Source organism: Bacillus rossius, chromosome 7, assembly GCF_032445375.1.
Source record: "Bacillus rossius redtenbacheri isolate Brsri chromosome 7, Brsri_v3, whole genome shotgun sequence".
In the NCBI taxonomy this organism is placed as follows: domain Eukaryota; kingdom Metazoa; phylum Arthropoda; class Insecta; order Phasmatodea; family Bacillidae; genus Bacillus; species Bacillus rossius.
Window position 1 is genome coordinate 1 of NC_086335.1, and position 23543 is coordinate 23543.

At 32.5% G+C, this 23543-nt stretch overlaps 1 protein-coding gene across 2 annotated transcripts in view; it reads left to right on the forward strand.

Annotated features, from left to right (window-relative positions):
• Positions 1-5078: 5078 nt before the first annotated feature.
• LOC134533625 (uncharacterized) overlaps positions 5079-23543 on the forward strand; it is a 39255-nt gene continuing 20790 nt past the window's right edge. Inside the window, exons 1-5 of one of the 2 annotated variants that reach the window (XM_063371116.1) lie at positions 5079-6006; positions 6116-6178; positions 6997-7122; positions 8348-8472; positions 13992-14094. The gene's annotated coding sequence lies outside the window, so the exon portion shown is untranslated. The remainder of the gene's footprint in view (positions 6007-6115; positions 6179-6996; positions 7123-8347; positions 8473-13991; positions 14095-23543) is intronic. The other variant, XM_063371115.1, reaches the window with a different exon arrangement.

The following is a 23543-nucleotide window of genomic DNA, read 5'->3' on the forward strand; positions in this document are numbered from 1 at the left end:
CTTTAACAAATGTTTTACTAGGTTTTGTGACTAAGGTACATTATTCATAGAGTATAATTTGTACTAGCGTATTTCTGTATAGTTTATATCTTTCATACTTTATTCACAGATCTTCAAACTTTGCTGAAGCCCTTACAGTTTTAATATTCTGCCACCCACGTGTAAAATATATTGCAATGTGACTAATGTGTTGAGTGTCTAAAAAATAATTTTTTACGTTTTTAGCTGTACACTTTCCTGGCACCCTTTTAAAAACTCAATTATTTAAATGTTCGAAATTTCAAGACATAAAATATGCAGAGATTAAAAATAAATGTAATTTTTTGGATACTGTTTTTAAGTATCCCTTAAAAATATTGTTGTGAATTTCCACCTTTTCACTTCCTCGAACAAGGTAGTGAACATTTGAACGGCAGTGTCACAGAGCTGCAGTAGCGGCGGGTAGTAAACAGTCCTGGCCGCCCGCCTAGCCGCCCCGAGTTTCTACCTGCTGTCGGACGTCGAGCGCTGACGTCACAAATCTGTGGTCTGGCTTCCCATCTAGGAGGCTCTGGCCAGGTGGGCCATGGCCCCCCCCTAATGTAATCACTCAGATCGGCATTTTCTCTAATGCGTTCGTTAATATTCGTATATTCCTGGCACTGTGACACTCAAACTGTTTTTCAGTGTTGCAGTGTGGTAATTATCGATATTTCTAAACATTTTATCGTTCTGGAAATACAGCCGCCTTAGTTTATTTAAAACACGAGGTCCCTTAAAATGGCCAAGCAAAAAAAAAAAATTAAGAGGTTTGTTAAAGTTCTGTTGTCTGAATTGCTGTGTTTGCATTCACTAAAAAGAAGTTAATTTCAAGGTAGATCTGGACCAAGCTATTGGAAAATTCGAGAGGGAAAAATGTGTAAGTACCCTTTAAACATTGTCTATGGAAAAAAAACATATTTTCAAGATTGCTAAAATTATACGGATATAAATATTATCTAGTAAACATTCATATCTCGTCGATACTGCACAAAAATATAAACACGCAATGAGTGAATGTATTTAGGCTATTTAACATTCTAAATTCAGCTTCTGATTTAAAAATTTAGCAGGGCCCCCCCTAATGGAAATGTCTGGGCACGCCTATGATAGGCAGTGTAAATTTTAACTGTAAACTGTAGACTCCGCGCGGTGTGAACACGCCAGGAGCTGGATTGTGACTCATGGGCAGTGTTGCCAGATTGTTAATGTCAATGTCTCGTACCAAGGAGCAAACATTCTCGTACGACACACAAAAAATCTCGTACACAATGGTATTGTAAATGCAAAAGTTTAAATGTGTTTCTACAATATTTTTATATTTGAGTTACAAGCCTAACAAATCTAAACTAAACAATTTTCACAATCCTATGATTACATAAGTAAAACATTATTAACAACAATTTTCACAACAATACAATTATTCCTGCCATTCACTCTTTTTGCATTATTTTTTTCGTAAAAAAAATCCAGTTTTTTTTTAAATTTACGTTAATTTAACATACAAAAATTCTCTAAATTGTGAGTTAGGGGTTGTGCATTTAACATTATTCTGACTGGGTCATCATTTCCTGTGCTAGACAAATAGAGGTTGGCACAAGTCAACGCTGTCGGGCAGGAACTTAACTTAATGGTATTAAGTTACAAAAGAAATGTTGTACACTTGTTTTGACAAAACGATACAATAAAACTAATATAGCTTACTAGAACCATTGAATATATATAACTTATAGAAGTCGCGAGGGGATAGGATTTATTATTCCAATTTTCGGATCCAAAACTGTGGTAGTTGTTAGCTCCGCCGCTAGACAGCTCTTCTTTCCACAAGAGGGTACTCGTAGTTACCAGCTTCCACGCCAGAGCGCTGTAGCGTCGTTTTTTTCAAGGTCGTGCGCGTAATTCTCTGTCTCACTCTATCGAGAGGCGGTGCCTTTTGTTGAAATCCGAGCGCTTAGATACGGGCGGGCGCAACTGAATTGGAGGAGTACGGCCACCGAAAAAAAAGTGCGGTTAAAAGATGCCAACATCAAAAATTAAGTTTTAATTATAAGAAAACTACAGAAATTTCTTAAACGTAATAACGTAAAAAAAAAAATACTGACATTCGTAGTTCAGAATTTATAAAATGTGTTAACGGAGTGGCGCATTGAGTAAAATGGCAAAACATAATTTGGAATAATTCTTGACAACGTTGAATGATTTTGGTAGCTATGAAACAACTATGGCTGCGATGACTGTTCAAACGCGTGCACGTGTTGTTATTAGTAACTGAAACTAATGGTATGATGTCATACTTTGTGGCTATGCAGTTTATAATTTTTTTAACATAAGATGAAGCTTTTTTACATAATGTTTTGGTTGTTTCGTAATTCAAAATAAATAATCTTAAACGTTATATGGTGAATATTCCCAGTAACGAATGACCACAAAAAAAAATCAATTTTGCCAACATAGATCTAAAAAGTTAACGATTTACTATGTTAAGTTGCTTATAAATAACGCACATTTCCCGGATCTCCAAAGAAAATAAGAGTTTGTGTTAGAGCATTGAGTTGCCACTCTTTATATTCCTTGCTTTGAGGTTAGATACACAAGTTATGCTCGTAAAAACGATGCGCAAGTATTTTGAATACAAATATATTTTCTTTTAATAACCGAAAGGTAAATATTATTTCCATGAAATATAATACAATACTTTAAACACAGACAACATATAAGAGCTATTTTTTGTTTATTATTCCATCTGGCGTGATAAATATTATATTTTAAAAACAGTTTGTGGATTTTTAATATAAAATAAATATTTATTTATGACATCAATTTAAGTTGTTCAAAAAATTCACTTTGGTATGAATTCAACCAAATTCATGTTATTCAGGGCAGAAAATTAGAAACTACCAAAAAAATATTATCTACGTTGCTGTTTTGTGTAAATCTGTGCACGGACTTTGTAAGTGATATATTTATAATTCCTCATTTTAGCAACCCATTTTAACACAAGAGAAAAAGGATTTTATACTAAAAATTATTATGTTAAACCATTAATTAGCAGGAAACATGTATGAATAATCTATTTAATTTTCATTTGAACAGTGAATATTATTTTGCAATATAAATATATTTTATCATCGTATATTACGGATGAAAAGTTTGTATTTCCATCTAATCAGAAGTATTATGACACAGTTAATTAAATTGCTTTACAAGTTTTTATTCACATGAAAATCATTAAAAATTGGTTGGGAAGTTATATAAACATACAAAAACAAATCATTATACATACAATTTTATTATCTTAGTGGATTTAAATTAATGGTGTCCCAGTGACTACTGCGAAGAAAAAAGTCTTGCGAAAGGTTTCCTCGTAATTGAAATTCGTCAAAAAAAATCTATCTCTCATTTTTGGTGACATTTCTGACAAGTGGTACGATGAAATTTGAGACTGACAAATTAATGTTGTGAAGCAATAAACAAAATATCACATTCGTGAACTACAAATGTATAGTTGTTTTTATTTTATAGTAAAAGTGTATCTAATAACCCGTGGCTTTGCTCACGTAATTTACGGGTATTGCTGATATTCTACCATTTTAAGAAAAGTATGTATTAAATTCCAAAGATTATTGAAGAATTATACACAAAGAACTGTCAAGTATAGAACATATTTAATAAATAAAAATATTTTTACGGCTTATTTTTAATTGGTTTAGCGTAAGCCTATTTTAACTTTTATTTAAAATTAAGAACCTACCTTATTTTCTATCTCCCGGTTTAGTGACTTTGAGAATATATTTTTCCTTGATGAAATCTTAACTCTTTTCCATCTGACGAAGAAGCCAATTAAAAAATAAACTAAGACTCGCGCACTTATTGTATGTTAAAACTGCCATCGTTTTAAAATACTGTAATTTTTTCGTTATAGTCATGCTTAGGATAATAACATAATATGCCTTATTACGCATACATTTCAATATTCATGAAACCAATGCATTTTTATTTTAAATGTAGAGCAGTTACCAAATTTCTTATCTCGCATATTGATTTTTCGGTATGGCTAGTATTACTTAAACTAAATTTTTGAATTTTCACTGATGTACTCTTTTCACTTTTCTATGTGATTTAGAAAATATAGCAATATACATAAACCAATTAAACCAAAATCATCCTGAATTTTTATTACCGAAAAAAGTTAAATACAAAAAATTTTAATATGCGTATTTTAATATATATATATATATATATATATATATATATTGCCAATACTGATTTAGTGGGTTCCTTTTTATTTATTTTTAAAAATAATATCTACCCCTTTTACTACTTAATAGATAACATTAAATAAGAGAAGGTTGTTTAAGGTATGTAGATTTTCCTTGCCAATATCTAAAAGTAAATTTTTACAAACGCGAAATATAGTTTAAATAAGAATTTACTTTTAAAATTAAACCATATTTTGAACGGAACACTGACTATTGGCTCAATACAAAGTTTTAATAGCTAATTTTCTCTTCACTCGGGTACAGAATCCCATCATTCAGTGATTTCCGTGGCTAGCTTCTTTTGGGATTTCATTATTCTCAAACGACGGTAAGGGAAGCTCCTCTTCAAGGTCGCCTAACGAGCTGATAAGACCTGCCGGGTAATTTGAATCGTTGGTCTGGTATTTTCGAAGAGGGGGGGGGGGGGGGTGGTGAAGGATGTCGCGACTGGGCTGGTTAACCTAGTTCTGCCAAATACCGCCAGGGGCGTATACGGCCGATACACAGCGATGAAAGCGATCGCAGCGGCGGAGCTTGGAACTACAACAATTCTTCTGAGAAACCGGACAGAAAATTTAACCTGGGCTCGCGACTTCTATACATTATATATATTCAATGCTAGAACCAACAATAAATGTGATCTTCAAAATTCTCGTACAAAAGCGTACGAGATCCAACTTTACCTCGTACAACGTACACAGGTTCTAAATTCTCGTACAAATACGAGAATTCTCGTACGTCTGGCAACACTGCTCACGGGGTGGCCACTCTGACACTATACAATTTGGCTGAAACCGTAGTTCTGTCGGCAACCGTATTGGCGCTAGTGACGCCTCGTGTGTGTCACGTGATAAAATATTTATCTTTACTTTTTTGAAAAAGCAGGAAAATATTATTGTTAGTTCAAATTGCGATTCAAGTGTATGAGTTTATTTATTTGCATTTTGCAATGGAACGTATATTAAAGTGTTGTGTTCCAAACTGCAGTGATGAAACGTCGACGTGACACCGTTTCCCCGTCTATGAGGAACATGGATTTTAATACCTGGATTTCTAGAATCGGTAACGAGAAAATCAAAGGGAAACATCCATTGGACGTGTACAAAACTTATTACGTGTGTGGTCAGAATTTTTTGGAAATGTGTAAAGTGCCTAATTCCAAGAAACTGAAGCACTCAACGAAAATCTGAAAAATAAACATCCATAACATGCACTTTTTCTTATAGTCGACCACCTTTCGTAACAAAATAAGCATTTTTAATTAATAAACCTGACGTCGGTTATCAATAATTTATTAACTTAGCCGGTATACGATGAATAACTATCTTGTTAACCTTGTTGGGTCTTGAAAAACAAATTAACATGCGTACCACATGCATGTTTTACAGGAGACTCATTCGTAACAATAAAAGCATTTTTCATTAATAAACCTTGCCTCTATTAGGTCCCTGAGGAGTACGGCTGGTATACGATTTATCATTTTAGTTTGTTACTGTAACTTACCAGTTCATTCATTGAGAGTAGAAATGATTTGTACTGTAATGTTATTGGCTATTTGGAGTTAATCTGGATATGCAAAAAATTTTCAATTTCATCAGTAATGGAAGCAGCTCTTGCAAATTAGTGCACTTATTATTAGTTTGTGATTATTTATCGATGTAGCTTTTCATACACGCAGTCATACGTTAAGGTTGAAGAAATGAAAAATTTGGCTAGTCCATGTAACAAGGTTAATTTATTTATCATTGAGTTATAAATCTGTAATGCATCTCATTATAAATTTCTGTTTATTTCTATAGATACCTCATAAATAATGTTTTTGTAATCCGTTGTTACAGGCTTCTGTGATGAGGCAAGTCAAGAGAATTCTTTTTTGTTTCCTATGCGAAAAGTTCAAGAAGGTAAGTTAATTTCAGCTAGGTATTATAATTCTCAGTAATTTACCCAAGTTGCTTTACCAGCCAGGGTTCTAAGCTATCTATGTCATGAAATTCGTAACTATCCCACAGTTATAACAGAGGCTGTGATATACTTTGCCATCTACGGTCCCTTAGCTGGCTTCATGTCTTAAACAAGTTCATCGCAGACAAGATGTCACTTTGCCATGTGAGAGGTTATTAATCTCAAACTGCTTAAATCCCTGTATGCTGGTCTACTAGAACTTGTGAAATCTCCCACTGGAGTTTGAACAGAATCATCCACTGAACTGCCTTAAAATATGACAAGCAAAATTTGTGGTTAATGTCTTATGAAGGGTATTTATGACTAATAAAGTGTGCATTTGTTATTGTTTCCCCATTTCTTTCAATCTGGCCACAGTGCATCACAAATGTATATTTCCTGCCCAGCTCCTGAGGCAGGAGCCCCAGAGAGCACACACTTTTTAATTTTAACCTTACCACCTTTCCTTGTAATGTATTTGTATATTTGTATACTGAGTTGCAAAAAAAAAAATTATATTTTCCATTTGTGAACAATTATCAAATGAATTATAGTTGTTTATAAGTTCATTTTGAAGTACACCCTCTGTGCTGTGTTGTCATGACAGCAAGTCAAAAGCAATTATTGCTTTGCAATTACACATGAGAATGAATGGCAATGTACAGTCATTGATAGGTATGCATTTTAAGTTCTTTACACTGTTAGTACTTATTAGATACAGTTTACATAATGAATTTGAATTGCCACATGCTTAATCTGCCTTATTTTTTGTTTTCAGATTATTCAGTCTCCAAAATTGGTTCAGATGGATCATCATCTACGCAACAGCTCATCACAGACTCACAAAGCCATGCAGTATTCAGTACTCCACAGAAAGATGCTGGGAATTGCTTTATGATTTTAGGTATGTATGATAATTATTTATGACTAGCTGTCCTGGCTTTGCTTTGCCTGCATATTTTTTCATATACCGTATGTGTGTGTGTGTGTGTGTATATATATCTTGAATTAAGCATGGGTATGTACCATTAAGATTTTATAGTCACTAAAATGGAGTCCTTTCCGTAGTTCTTAAAAGAAATGAAATAAGCCGTTCTGTTGGGGCTTTGCCCGCATTAGAATTATTTTATCAGTTTCATTATATAGCAAAGAAAATAATGATATAGGTTATGGTCAGTTTATTGCGAAAATATATTTATTTCCTTTTTACCTACCTTCAATTTCGAATTTTGGAAATCTTTCAGTATTTTTTTTTTTTTTTTTTTATATATATAGTTATTTAAGTTCTACAATTTTTAAGCCAAAACTATAAAGATATCTGTTCAGGTAAGGAAAATATTAAGGAAACTGTGAAAACATTTGAAACTCTTTTTCACCCCTGTTTAATACCATCATTTTTCAAATTTGAAAAATCCCATCTTAATGGGTGCCTACACCCTGACGTGAATACTCCCTGAAAATTTTATTTCTGCAAGTTTGTACTGTACTTTGATGAATCTAAGTGTGTGTGTATATGTGGGCACTTAAGCTGAGTAGACTTGTGAAACTTTAAATTAAGATATATTTTTCTTTCGCCAGCTGATTTTGATGAAATTAAGTCTATAAGTTGCCCCAAAATACACTCATTTACCTGTGGAAACACCATGAAAATTTTCCAGTTTTGGAGATAAGCATGTTTCAAACATACACAGGCAGACAACGTTTTTTATAAATCTTATTGTATTCTGTTACACTCCCTAAATAACTGCTAGCAGTTTATGGCAAATGTTTTCGATATACACATGTGACAGTTCTACAATTTTATTATAGCATAGACAGGAAAAGATGTCTAACAGTTTTAATATAATTTTCTCTAAAACCATCTTCACAGTATGTATGGGCCTCATAAATGTTTTTAATGATGTTTGATGTAGGTATTGCATTAATTTTAGCTGAAAGCTTCAATGGAAGCTTATGGAAAAAAAAATTACATTCCTGTATATGAGTGCAAATTAGATTCGTAAAAATTAATGTACATCAATTCCTTAATATTTTCTGGGATTGCTGGTTAATGGCGTATTGACTATAAAGATTATACTAGAATTACTTGAATTGCCATCAGCTTAATATGTCTTCTGTTTTATTTTCAGAGCATCATTTTCGCAAAACGGCTCACATGTATCATCATGTACAGAACAGGTGGCCACAGATTCACAAAGCCGTACAGAATTACATGCTGCACAGAAAGATGTAGGGGATTGTTCGTTGAAACTGGGTATGATATTATTTTTAGTGTAGCCTATTCACGATAAAGCGAACATTTTTGAAACTTTTTTTTCTCCCTTTTTTTCATTCAGCCTTTTTAAATCTTTCTGCAACTTTTTCATGTAAATATATCACCATAAGTAATACACACATTTTGTATATTCTACTGTACTGAAAAGTTTAGATGTAAGACCACAAAGAAATACATTTTTTGACTATTAATCTCTCCGAGGTGGTTTTCAAAAGTGTCCATACGTAACTTAATCCTTCAATAGTAGCAAATATTTGACAATTTTCATCTCAAACTTGTTTTGTCTGTCAATTTGTTTGGTTGAAATGGTTGGTAGACCAAAATGAATGCAAGAAATAACAATTTTTTTTATTGAAGTTGTTTAATTACTGCAAGTCTTTATATAGGCCTAATGAAAATTCTTGCATTCCATGAATATTAATTTTTTTGATGGGTGTTCATTTATTTGTCTTAAAAAGGTAATTTTTGTTCTGCATATAAAATGTCATTATTATGAAAGACAAAGAACCTGACAAAATTATTTTTCACAAAAGAAATAACTCTGGTAGAAAATACTCATAGCCTACCTTAAGGGTTTTGTTTCGCATAGAATTTATTGCATAATTTTTACATGACACTTGTTTAATATGCAGATATGTATTACCAAAATTAATTTATATGAAATCTTTCTGTAAAACATTAAAACTTTTAACCTAATAAGTATCTTAGCTGTAAACAATTTAGATGTATAATGTGTTTTTTTTCTTCTTCTAATTTTTTATTCATTTGGCAGTGCATATATGTACTAATAAGTAAGTTGGTAAATATTTTTCCAATTTCATTTCTTAACTTTCATTCAGACTAATGTAAAGAAAATAACCACCCTTATTTCCCACACAGCACACTATGTAACATTTATGTTTCTGAAATATTACTAAATGACATTTTCATTTCATAACACCATTAATGTGTCTGAAATATATATGAAATGTACATTTTGTTATGTAACAGTATTTCGTTTCTGAAATGTAGATGTAATATCCTCTTTTGTTATGTAACAATATGCATGTTTCTGAAATATATCTAATACATTCAATTTGTTACATAAAATGTTAATATTTCTGAAATGTTACTGAATCATACAACTTGTTACATAATATTTTACATATTTCGGAAATATTAATGAAATATAATTTTTCATAGATAACATTGCTAATATTTAAGAAATATAACTGAGATATACAAATTATACTTAGCACGGTAAATATTTCTGAAATATAATCAAATACCTTTTTTGTAACTAACATTATTAATATTTCTGAAAAATAACTGAATTATGTAATTTGTTACATAACATGTGCGATGTTTCTGAGATATAAATGTGTCGTATCTTTTGTAATATGTATGTTCATGATATTCATGATATTCGCGTCAAATAAGTTTTTGTTTTGGTTAGGTAATGTGAAGTAGGTGAAGTTTGTTAACTTTAGTTTGAAATCATTGTATTTCATTAATAGTTATAGCTGACACGGTAAGCAACAATTATTAATATTGTACTATTTTTGTTTACATTGAATAATTATTTCATAGATCGTTCCGTAGCATGCTTATGACAAATTTTAGGTTAGAGGAAAATTTTTGTTCGGTAGTTAATAGGAATATTCACTGTGTTTTTTCTTTGAACGAAAATTGGTTCCCGATTTCTCGATGTTCGTATATTTCCATATTCCTATCCTTACTCAAAATGTGGTGGGGTTAGGAATGTGCTTGCGAATTTAGGCTTGGAGCACCCAATCAGGATATACTCGTGTACATTCCAAGTTGGATACGGATGTTTATATTGCAATGGACAAGAAACGAAAACTGTGAACTGTAGCAGGTTGTAGTGATAGACATAAGCGTAGATTAATACAAGAAGAAACACTTCTCAGTGTTGAAAAAGTTAACTTTTCTCACAATTACACACATGATCTTACACCTACTAACATAAAAACTGCCTTCTGAGTAGCACATCATTATACTGTGTGCTGATACAGTAGAGCACCCTGTATCCGGAATGGTCGGGACTTAGACTATTCCGGATAGTAGAAAATTCCGGAAAGTAGAAATTGACTATAAGGCCCCCTAATTGAAAAAAAAAAAAATTGCTCCCGAAGTTTGTGAACATACTGTAGCTGTAGATGAGGACGGCAAGGGGGGTGGGGGTAGGGTGATGACAGCTACATCCGGTGGTGTGACCTTGCCACGGGCACGCTTATCAGACCTTGCCTAGAAGCACGCTACAGCTACGTGACTGTACCATGATGTCCGCGCGAAGAAAGCAGACGTAGGCGAGACGTTTGACATTCAATGAATTGTGTTACAATTACGTAATTTACATAGTTTGTACAGTGATTTGGTGTATCCACATGTTGCATAAATAAAATATAAAATAATAACACATGGTACAGTTAGGTACGGTACATTACAAATAAAAAAACACTTACCATGACTCACTGTAGGCTACACATGTCCCGCGAATAAAAAATAATGTCCTAGAACTTAGATAAACTGCATTGAAATAATCACTGTATACGGCCCCACTTGTCTGTGTGTAAGAAACATTGTTTAACAGTCACATTAATTTAAATTTAAAAAGCTAAACAACAAATTACCTAAATCGTCACACATTGTGAAAGACAGGAGAAGTTAAAGTTAATCACTATCACTGTCACTCTGAACGTAACTGTTTACGTTTGTGCCACTGGTGCCAGGTGTTGGATCGTCAATGTTCTCACTCGTAGTTGAAGCAGGTGTGGAAACAGGAGCTTTTTTGAACATGTCACTAATGCGTTGTTGCCGCACACGTTTGTGCTTCTCTTCAGTCAGCTGTTTTTGAAGCATATACAAATGCATAATTTGCTGGTCGTTGATATAACTTCGTTGCTCTAGGCCAGCTATTAATCGTTCAATGTGGTGAAGGCACTCATCTTGCGAGATTTTCTCCTGTGGTTCATCTTCATCGCTACTGCTTTCATTGTTTCCGTCGTCTTTGTTACACTTAACAGAGTCTAATATCTCCTTATCCGAAAAGTGATGCACAACGGGAACATTATCATCAACACAAAACCATTCCACAATGTTTTGTTCTTGCAATTGTAAGTCTTCTAGTTCTGGATTTGTTATGTTCTTGGCATACTCCAGCAGTTCGTTCACGTTTTTTTGTTCAAAACCTTTGAAGTCGGCTTCATTTCCCTTGTCATGAACCTCGTCACGATAAACCAAAGTCGGCCACAATTTAAACCATGCCTTGTGAAATGTTGACACAGGCATACCTTCCCATGCACGAGCTAGTGACCATATGACATCCTTTATGGTGTATTCCTTTTTAATTTCTGAGATAGTTTTGCCGCCATTCAGATAAGATAAAAAGTGCTTCATGAACTCCGTGCGATAACGACATTTTAGGGAGCGTAATATTCCCTGATCTTGCGGTTAGATTAGTGCAGTGCAGTTAGGGGGCAGATACATGACAGAAACATTATCCCTGTCTAGTGTTTCAGCTGCAGGATGCGCGGAGCAGTTGTCTAGCACAAGGACAATCTTGCAGTGCGGGTCTAAGCCTATCTTGTTACAGTGTTGCCGGCTCTGGCGCACAAAACTGTCAAACCATTCTGTGGTTATTGCAGATGTTATCCACGCGGTTTTTGTAGCTCGGTATTCAACGGGTAACACTTTAACACCTTTTAGCGCCCTTGGGCGCAAGCTTTTGCCAATTACGAGTAGCTTCAGCTTGTGGGTACCGGCAGCATTTGAACAACCAAGCACGGTCAATCTGTCTTTAGAATCTTTCATCCCGCTGTGAGGATTATCTGCAGTGCACAGCGTGCTTCGAGGCATACAACGCCAGTACAAAGCAGTCTCGTCCGCATTGTAAACTTGGTCTGCTGTTAAGTTGTTGTCCAACACATATTCTGCGAACTCAACAACAAACTTTTCCGCCGCCGCTGTATCTGCAGAAAGCTTTTCACCGCTAACTTTGAAAAAAGAAATTCCATGGCGTTTTTTGAATTTATGAAGCCACCCTAACGAATAGTCACAATCGTATGTTAGATTCAGTTCGGCATGAAACATTTTTGCCTGTTCTATCAGCATCTGTCCAGAAATGCTAACACCTTCACTTCGCCGCAAACGAAACCATTGATAAAGAGCATTATCAAGGTCGCTACATTTACTACCCTGCATTGTTTTTCTGTTTTCAATTCCTCTCTTCGTATCACTGTCCGAATAAAATTTACACAGTTCATTCTTTTGTTTCTTTATGTCGTAAATCGTCGAAATGCCGACATCATACGATTGGCTGAGATTTTTAACAGAAGTCCCAGCATCTAGTTTCTTGAGAATCTCAACCTTTTCTTTAATGGTAAGAACTTTTTTCCTTCGTTTACTACTCTTTTCCTCATCACCAGGAAGTTTATGTTTTGAAAACATCACGTGTCTGCAGGAACGTACATACTAGCGATCGCGCACCACAAGCAAGACTGACATTGAACGCACACAATACACCACTCCCCCTCCCCTACAACGCGTTATCACGGCGCGCTCACGTGTAGGCGGGGCCGCTGCCGCCAATTCCTGATATGCGCTCGACGCCCGTGCACTGCAGTCGCGAGACCGGAAGCCTTGGCTTCCATCATAACTCGCTGAGTGTTTATAAAATCAAGTGCACCCTGACTGACTAGACGGGGCGTGAACTGCGCAAACAATCGGTATTTACTTCCGCGGGAATAATATATATTATAATTCATTTAAAAATATATACATTTTTTTAAATTTTGTAAATTTTTTTTAACTCTCGGAAAACATCCGGATAGTAGAAATTCCGGTAAGTAGAATTACGGATACAGGATGCTCTACTGTACTACTAAAAGGCGTATTTGCTTTGAATTCAAATTTTTTATTGTTACCATGAACAAGCATTTAATGGGACCCACTGTTAAATTCTTAAAAAATTTCTTGTTGGCTTTAAGTAGCCAATCATTAATTTCCTCTACTATGTTCAAAGATGGTGTCCATGTTGTGTGGATGTTTAATGAAGTGAGTTGTTAAATATTACTTTTTTTTCTATGCTCAGAATTTTGAAATCAAATTTGGTATGAAGACAGAACATGGGTCAAATTTTAAAGTTTTCAAATTTATAAGATGGTATAAAACAATTTTTTTTTTGCCTAATCATGTCAATGTGTAAACACTATGAGTGATAAAGAATTTTAGTAAGATCAAATTTCAGTCACATTTTATGTCTACAAAACAAAAACACTAGCTTGTACAAATAAAACGAAAACAAAAAGTCATGAAAATTTGAGTGTGGAGGCCCCTTAAATGATGTCTTAATGGTCAACATCCAGTACCAGACATGTTTTTATTCATGAATACTGAAGAAAGTATGTACCTATTGGTCTTTCTTTAATAAATAAATTAACAAATAAATTTTGCTTGTAAAGTAGTCTGCAGAAGTAATCCATTAACGTATGTTGCAGGATCTGTACGGGAATCTTTTAGAGGTGCGACAGAAAAAGAAGTGTCGTATATAACTGGAAAATGGCTTATCCAAGCCAAATTGAGGGCTGACAGAGAGAAATTGTAAGTAATAGCTGTAGTTTTTTCATGCCTGCTATGTTTCACAGAAATGTAATCTTACTGGCCTTTTCTTTACTCATTTCCTGTCAATTTATTTCCGTTGTTCCTGATACACGTGTATAGTCTCCCGTCTTGCACTACTGCATAATAAATAGAACTTATTACTTCAGCAAATTTCTATGTAATGTGTATTATCAGAGTGCAGCAATTTATGTAGTTCCTAGAATATTTTTAATGAAAACTCCGAAACATTACTGTTAATCTCAGCAGTTACATTATGTTTAATTTCCTTTCCACATCTTAATGTCTTATTCTGGAAACTGATGATGTTGACAGTGTGCAACCCAACCAGTAGAAAACTGGATGCAGTTGGGATCCTTTGAGCCTTGCTTTCTCAACCAGTTACCTTAACACGTACTATCAGAACATGTCTACTTGCTAATATGACATTTTATATAATAATAAACTTAAAATGTTTTGTAGCTTTTAAAATGCTATAGTTTCACTTATCTTTTTTAAAAATTTATATCTGTTGCTGCTTATTATAATTAAAAATATTGTGTTAAATTATTATAACTTATATATCTGAAATAGTTTCAAAATAATATTTTGTTTAGAATATTTGTAATATTTTGAAATATACTGTACATATTTGCAGGAATGTTTCACTTGCAATTTTTAAAAATTAATTTATTATGAAACATGTATAATTGTAATAGTTTGTAATGTTTTAAAAAAATTGTAAACAAACATTCAGCCAAACATTTTACAATTTTCTTTGCAATATTTATTATAGAAAACATTGTATAGACAAACTTGGTACATTTCAATTTTTATTTTTTTATTTTCTTGCTGATTGGGTAAAAAATACTTCATGAAAGGCATATGATGAGATGCCGTATCCTTACTGACAAAATCAAAATATGTTAGCGAAATATCATTGAAATTTGCAATGAAAATGTTAGCTGTTTCATCTGAGTCTGCAATTCACATTCCTTTGCAGTTTGACTGCTAATATATTTTTAGTATATATATGATTGACCAGCCCCAAAATCAGTTTAAATAAGCCTAGTTTTCGAAAAGTGATGCGAGACAGTCTGAAAACTTATGTTTGTAATTAAAGTCATGTGTTGAGAGTATAGTTTTGTATGTGGTAAAGCGGCAAAATTGAGGTTTCAGGTATTACTGTGTATCAGTTAAGAATTACATTTTGTGCGTCAATATTCAACTGATTTATTTTAATTTCAATTATTAAAAAAAAAGTTATTACTATAATTTTTCAAAAGATTGTGAAATAATACTTCCATGTGATCCAGAGCAATTAAGTTCATATGATGTCATAATTTTTGCAGTTTTTGTATTAATATTCATGTAATATGTTTTCACTTGCGTTGTCTAAAGATTGCGAAACTCTGAAACCTCAGTTTCCTAGGTCATGCTTTATCCAAACTTGGACTACCAGGAAATTAAGGCTAAGATCCTTAGTTTTGCAGCCTCCAAGAAAATTATTTCTCACATGAATATCGTAGTAGATAAAATATACATACTTGGCAGAATTGTAAATAAAACTTTGAATTTTGTAAATATGACGATAAAATTTTTTTCAAAAATGCTTTCTTATTTAATTTTAATTTTGAAATTTTCAAAACTAAATATTAGTTATATATTTAAACGGTACACGGCTGTTACTTTGCACACAACTTAAAGGAGGTACAATGAACAATCCTGTATATTAATTTTTTTAATACAACCTACAGAATTTAAATAATCTGAGTATTAAATACTGTGTTTTAACTGTCACTTGCCGCTGATGAAAGGAACGACTTCAACAGTTTGCCGCTAGAGCTCCGATTAGTTCTGAGTTTACTCACTAGATGGCTCTAATATCACAGGAGTTTATGTGGGAATATTATCGCTTCGAAACGGTCAAAACACAACACTAGTATCAGCAATAGTAATCAATGAATTGAAAACCGTATCATGTTGTCGACAATTTCTATAGATATATTTGTCAGCTTTGCAGTGATGTAAATTATTAATATGCTTCACTTTTGACAAATTTATTCATAGAATATTTTTTATTTAAAATCATTTAACTACAATTACTGAATTGTTTTAGTAGATAGAGATTTATTATAATAGTTAGGCGTCTTAAAAAAAACTTATTTTGGAAATACTAAAGTGCTAAATATGATTATAATATCTAACCTGTTTCGTTTACTGGCATCTACGTGAACGTCGCACATTACATTTTATTACAACATTATTTCACATATTATCTTAGTGACTTCATTATGTATTTTGATATGACTCTTTACCTTAACACATGAATGAATCCTGCAATCACGGTGTATTACAATAATAGCAAAATGGTTTCGTATTATAATATAACTTCCAAAATCAATTTAAATTATTAAATTATTATTTATACTTATATTCAAGAATCGTACATTCAAGACAAATAAATAATGTTTAAGATTTTATTAGAATATTTCAATTATTGTAAAAAAAAAAAATTATTTGCAAAATGACAATGATTTTCTATCAATTTATTTAATTATATTTCTTCAGTTATATTTATTTTATTATGTTTCTTTAATTATATTTGTTCCTCGACTTATCTCTGGTAGAATGGGCTATACCTCTGGGTGTAATGTTACATAAATGAGATATGATCAAAATATTTATAGTTAGTATTGCAACTTTATAGAGATGTTTAAAAAAAAATAGTAACTGAAGGACCAGCCGCCTATGGCAACTTCCTCCCGTAATGATTTAGTTATGTATGTAACAATACAAAAATAAGGGCCATTCTCTCAATGCTGTCGTTGAACAATGGTTAGCTGAAAGTCGTTTAAAATTACCTTTGGGTTTTAACAATATATTTTTCACTACCCAAGCATTTATTGTATCACTAACCTTGAGCAGTTAAACATTTTCGTTAGTTACACAAGTTCGTTAGAAACACAATTACAAGGCAGTGGCGATCTTTTTTTTTTTCTTCTGGGGTCATGTAAAATTATGTTTGTAAACAAATATTGGCCAGAAATAATTATATATTTTTCAATTTAACTTCCGCTACATTATTTGCAACTATAAATGATCAAAGAAACATAAGTTCCGAGTGCGCGCACACACGCACGCATATGTATACATGTAAATACTTTTGAACAATAATGGCCAAATAAAAATTTAGATAATTTTCCAAAATACAATTTTAAATATTGTGTTCTTACATTTGCAGTTAGATTTATTTAAATTATTTGGCAAATATTACAATCTAAAAACATTTTTAAGTATGTCCAGTAATTTTTTTTAGGTAATTTTATTTGTGTTACAAAAAACCAAAGACCTTGCTGAAGTAAAATTATTATGTATATAAAATGTGTTTAAATGGGTGTGTTATACTTAGATGAAATTGATCTAGAATTATATGAAATAAAATTCTATTGTTTTACCAGCCTTTGAGCTTTCTAGCTTACGTGAAATTGTTATAATTAAACTTTATTGCCTAAATTTTGAATTGCTCGAATATGCAAAAAGTAATTCACTCGCTCACACAGTGGCCTATACAAATTCCAACCCACTACCAAAAGGGCTGGAAACTGAAAATTTGGGTCGCAGCCTCAATGAGGAAATTCGGAAAAGTACCGATTTTTATTTTCTAATTACTAAAAAAATAAAATTAAGAAATAGGCACACACCTTTAAAATCGGTGTATACCTTCTTTCGGAAGAACGTTTTTGAAGAAATTGTTGTTTACTTCTCATGCTTGTACAAATTGAACAGTACTGTAAATGTATTTGATGACATAAGCAATAGTAAGTTATTAGCTGATATTGAATACAAACAATTTTTTTCGTGACTACAAAAACAAGGTTCTCTGCTTGGCGAGTGATTAAATTATACTAATATCAAAAAGATGTTATCGGGAAAAAATAAATGAAGTTATTTTATACCACTGATTCACTACCCATAAAATCAAACTGCAAAGTCTTTGCAACTGGTATCTCACACAAGAAATATAAAACATATTCGTGCTTCATTTTGTATAAAAATAAAACACATATATAATATCGGGAGACAGCCTTGAAAATCGTGCCTATCACCAACATGGCCAATCAGACTCATAGTCATGTTTACGATGGCAAGACAGCTAGCAAACCAGTTCAGTTTATATGCAGCTTAACTGAAAAATTTATTCAATATTTTCAGGATAGTTTTACGCTCAAAATTAATACAAAACCAAATCAGCAAACCTTGTATGATCATTTATAATACTACAAAAAATCTTCCATTTCTTTCGAATTGTATTGAGCACTAAAATATTGATTTACTTTTGGCCCAGGTTTTATTTGACGATACTCTGTAGAGTTTCGCTTGTTTGCATTGTTTATTTATCAGGTTTAATTCATGGCCAAATTAATTGAAGTGTAACACAGTTTATTTATATATGTGTGTCTGGTTAGGAATCAGTATGATGTACTAGAAAAAATATGTCCTATCAGTGTAATGAATGGTTGTACCCTTACGAGCGTTGAATATTTATGAAACATTTTATTTCTTTAGTATTTAAAGCCGCAGACTTGTATTTTATTTATTTCATTTAGACAACAACATGCGTCTGTGTTTTCTACATGGCACGCGCTGTAATATTTTGAATGTTATAGTAATTTTGGCTTTTTAAAATCTGTGATTTATGTGCAGTAGACTAATTTGTAATTTTTTATAATTTCTTTTCACATTTTTAATGATCCATTTGCTAATAGTATATACACTTCTCCATTAATTATAATAAACACATATTCCATTATTGGAATTCTTTCAGAATGGGTATCACAAGACTACAAAAACTATTCTCCTGCATAAGAAAGGTGATAATACCAGTAAAGAAAATTATCGTCAGAGAGCAATTACGTCTTATATCTAGGGACACCTGTATTTCGCGAATACATTTCGTGTCAAGGTATTTTACAAAACACTGTAGATTTTTCTTGTAATTATTGGCTGTGGTCGGTGAAGGCTGTTTTCCCGCACTTGACGGGGCCAATGAGGACGTAGTTACTGTACTGCTGCTCGCCCGCAATTCGCCAAACCTCTAAGAAAAAAGCACAGTTATGTGTGAAATAGCCTGACACGAGATGTATTCGCTAAATACATGTGTCCTTACTTATATCGAAAAATATTTGAACATTGTATAATAATTTTAAGTATGAAAAGTACAAAATAGTTTCAAATTTTATACATGGTTTTATATCAACTCTAAGCAGTAAAACATATACTGCTTATTTTATACTAAATATATCTATACACTGCAACTGATTATGAATCACTTGGTTTTTTTTATAAAGCATCTAAGCCCTTGACTGTATAAATATATTGTTGAATAAATTAACTAAACTAGGAATACTATAAAAAGCACAAAAATAGAAGAGTTTGATCTTAACGACATAAAGCATAATCTATCTATTTAGCACAGCCTGAATAATTCATTCCCTATTGTCAAGACTAAAATTAAAAAAACCGCGAAAGAAGCAGTATAAAATAACTATCTCATTATCTTTGCGGGTGACTCAAATATCATACAAACAAAACGAAATATTCTTAAACGCAAGAAAGCATATTTTAAACACTGTAAATAACTTAGATTTGAAATCAAAGGATAATAATCAGTCTGTAAAATTTAGTTTTAACGATGAGTTGGAAACAGAACATCAAACATATATCATAGGTGTTACTGCCAACAGAGAACTCTCACAAACAATACCATTCCTTTCTGCGCAACCTGCAAGCTCCGGTACCTTCTGTAAAAAAAAAAATATATATATATATATATATATATATATATATATTTAAAACTTTTCCGGAAGTCGTACCATGGTAACGACTGAAATATGAAGTCTTACTTCTAAATCTACTTATCTAGAGAACAAATTGTATTACATTATTTTCATAAAATTTTACGAACAGAAGTTTGCTCTTTTATTCATTTTTTTTAGTTACGTGATAATTTTTTTTGAGTTATAAAGGAATCCAACTTGAACAGTAAAAAAGAAAGGCTTTTAATGAACAAACCAACTAAGTCATTATAGATAACTGTTCAAACCATTTAAGATTCATCCTATTACATAAATTTTTATATTTATATACATCTAATGTATAAACAAATCTGAAAAAAGGGCAATAAATTCAGATTGACTTCATTATCGAAATAGAATAAAACACAAAATACACTTGCAGAGAACCACCAAATATATTGCGTAAGTGTTTCTGCAATGGAGTTAAACTTTAAAATTGCCTTTATTATTTCAAAAAAAATAATTTAAAACTCCAAGCAAATGTAAGAACACATCTTCTAGATATAATGGAAGATTATACTGCCGTGTCCGAATTCGCCTGAAGAATATACTTGTAGATACTTTGGAAGTGACTTCGCAAGGCTGTCAGAAATGGACGTGAAGTATGCTATGCAATACGCAAGTAAATGAATCTGTAATTCTCGCGTACTTCCAGTTGAAAATACGTATTCATTTGAAAAATTTTTGGTCATATTTTATATATCATTTAAATAATTTAAGAGGTCGTAAAATAAATATCATTTATTTTGTATTTTACTGGTATCTCAATAAATAAATTGACAAAATTAATTTATGGATGTTTAAAACGAAGTTTCAACAAACACATGTACATATTTAGCCTACCGATCGTTACTACAAAACAAAAGTACAATAATAATGTAAGATGCCGTAAATTCACGTGAAAGCGATGGACTAATTTCACATGCGTTTAAAAATAAAATCTAAACATCCTTTTCGGCTGGCTAAACATTGAACATATCCGGATTCGTCAATGGCAAGTGAAGTACGCAAGGTGGTAAACATGTAACTGCATTACTTTCTGATTAATTTTAATAAAATTATGCATACCTCCAAAAAACGTTCAGTTAAAATTAGTATTTTATTGGTGTTTGTATTAAAATATAATGTATACCGGGTATATTTTTATTGTGTTTTAAGATTTGTTGACTTTTGTACCTCATGTACTTTTGGTGAAAAGTGAAAATGTAATTATGTAGGTATTATTTATTATCAGGGCCCAAAGCATAACTTTATGTTCGTTGGCCGAAAATGAATAGTAGTTATACTTGTATATCTAAGAAAAATATTTGTATTTTGTATGAATGTAAGTATTTTATTATGTAAATTTTTATTACTTACAAATATTTTGTACTCATAATATCTAGTTTCCATTTGTCTTAAGACATAATCAAATTATACACTCAGCAAAAAATATTTATTGTTTTGCAATTTTTTATTGTTACAATATTTTAAAATTTAAATTTGCTATGCCAGCAATATCAACTTCTAAAACGTGAGTAAAAATTATCATTAAATTATATCAATGGCATATTTATTGCATTAGTATTCCTTGCTCCTAATCACTTACTCTGGTCAATTACCTTCTGTATAACCTCAGTCAGTGATCGTAATTTATGTACACCTTTTCCCCAATAAGACGATTCAGGTGCAGATTCTGGAGCAGTGTTTTTTTATTAACAGATGTGTCAGAAAATCCGTCAGTTTGTGGGCGGTGTTGGGGGGGGGGGACTAATACTCTTAAAATATCACTTTATCTGTATGCTTGAAAAAATATCCTTTGGTTAGCTCCCTCCGAAATATTCTTTTACAACCTATGACGTGTAGTCTACTCCTTAGATATTTTACTTCCAACACGTTGGATTGCGTAGAGAAGGCGATTCTTCGAGTATGTGGCCCTTTCAGAATTAAATTATTATTATTAGTTACAACTGATGTTTATTTCGAGCCTCTTTGACTTCCAGTTCATACATAAAAGACGAACTACCAGTGATGCTTGACGTCACCAGTAGGGATAGCATGATAGGGATAGGGATAGGGATAGGGATAGCATTTCGCCAGACGCGACTGGCATACACATGTATTTATATTGCAATAATAAATTACTAAATGATAGCTTATTTTTCGCAAATATGATTATGTTTTTACAAGAAGTACGAATGCCAGGACATTTACTTATAACATTGTTTTTAAACATCACATATAAAAAAAGGAAGTGTAATCAAAAGCTACAAGCTGCAGGTCAGCTAAAAACGCAAACCAAACATTTTTCTATCTCTAGCCTCATGTATACATACTTAAAAACATAATACATTTAAAACACTAAAATTAATGCAATAACCTGCAATATTTTGAAGACAGATATTCAGCTACAAAAAATTCTCCGATAGTATAAAAAGTTCGCCTGTATATATAGTTGCACAGAAAAATACAGTCCTAATGAGATATCAAATATAGCAAATAATACCGCTTTGCAACATAACGTCATGCTGTTAGATGGTCAACGTTCAACTGTTTGTGTAATACACATACGCACACACCTGTGACTAAATGTGTAAAGAAATAAAATTTGTAGGAGCGCAAAACCTTTGTAGTACACAGTTAAAAATTATTATTTTTTTTACGGGGGCAGGAAAACTACATTACTGGCCTACTTATTTGAATGTAGTGGTTAGCTGTGAACGAGCGTTCTTGCAAAGGAGACCAAATCTGATAGTTTTGGCCACATAATCACCGCAGTAAAACATACAATTTGTATATCGTATATGTGTAGTGCACCAAATTAATATTTATTATAATTACCTTGGGTTGCACTCGGTTACGTACGGGTTTCTAACTGAAATGTACCAAAAATAGTAATATTTATTCTCTTGTGATTTGTTGAGGATCGAGTAGTCTTGGGTGGGTGTGGCAAAGGGACAGAGAGGCAAAGGTATTGGAAATCTAATGCTCGCCGAGGAAGAGTACACCCTTCCCCTTCTCCTCGAACCGGTCGTAAACATGACACCCCGCTGGGCGACAAGAATTCTGAGAACAGCGTCCTCTTTCCCACCCCCCTACTTTTTTCCGCGCGTCGCTATATCGTTCAGCCATACTGCTAGTGCGCTCTGTTGAGGACAAAGATAACTACGCGTGTCTTTGCCCGCTCACAAGAAACTCAGGAACTTAGCCTTAATAGGTTTTATTTTTGTTCCAGAAAAAAGAAGAAGAGAGAAGAACAGAGAAGTGAGGTGTATGAGAATGTTAATTAATTCTGTTGTACACATTCTTGTTGCAATATATTTTTAAAGGCAGAACCATATGATTTTTTTTTCTTTTCCAAGTTTCTAAATTGTATGGTTATGGATGATGGGAGAAAGTTTTTAAAATGACGCATAAAAATGAATGCTAAATGCAAACAGAAAATTTAACAACATTTATTTAATATTCAGTTTTTCAACATCGTGGGCTGAAATAACTTTCAACAATCGAAAATTTGTATGAAACTTTCATAAAGAAGTGTGGACAACATGTCCAGGTTGTTTCCTTCATAAATGTGATATTCTGTAGCACAATATTATAAATAATATCTGTACA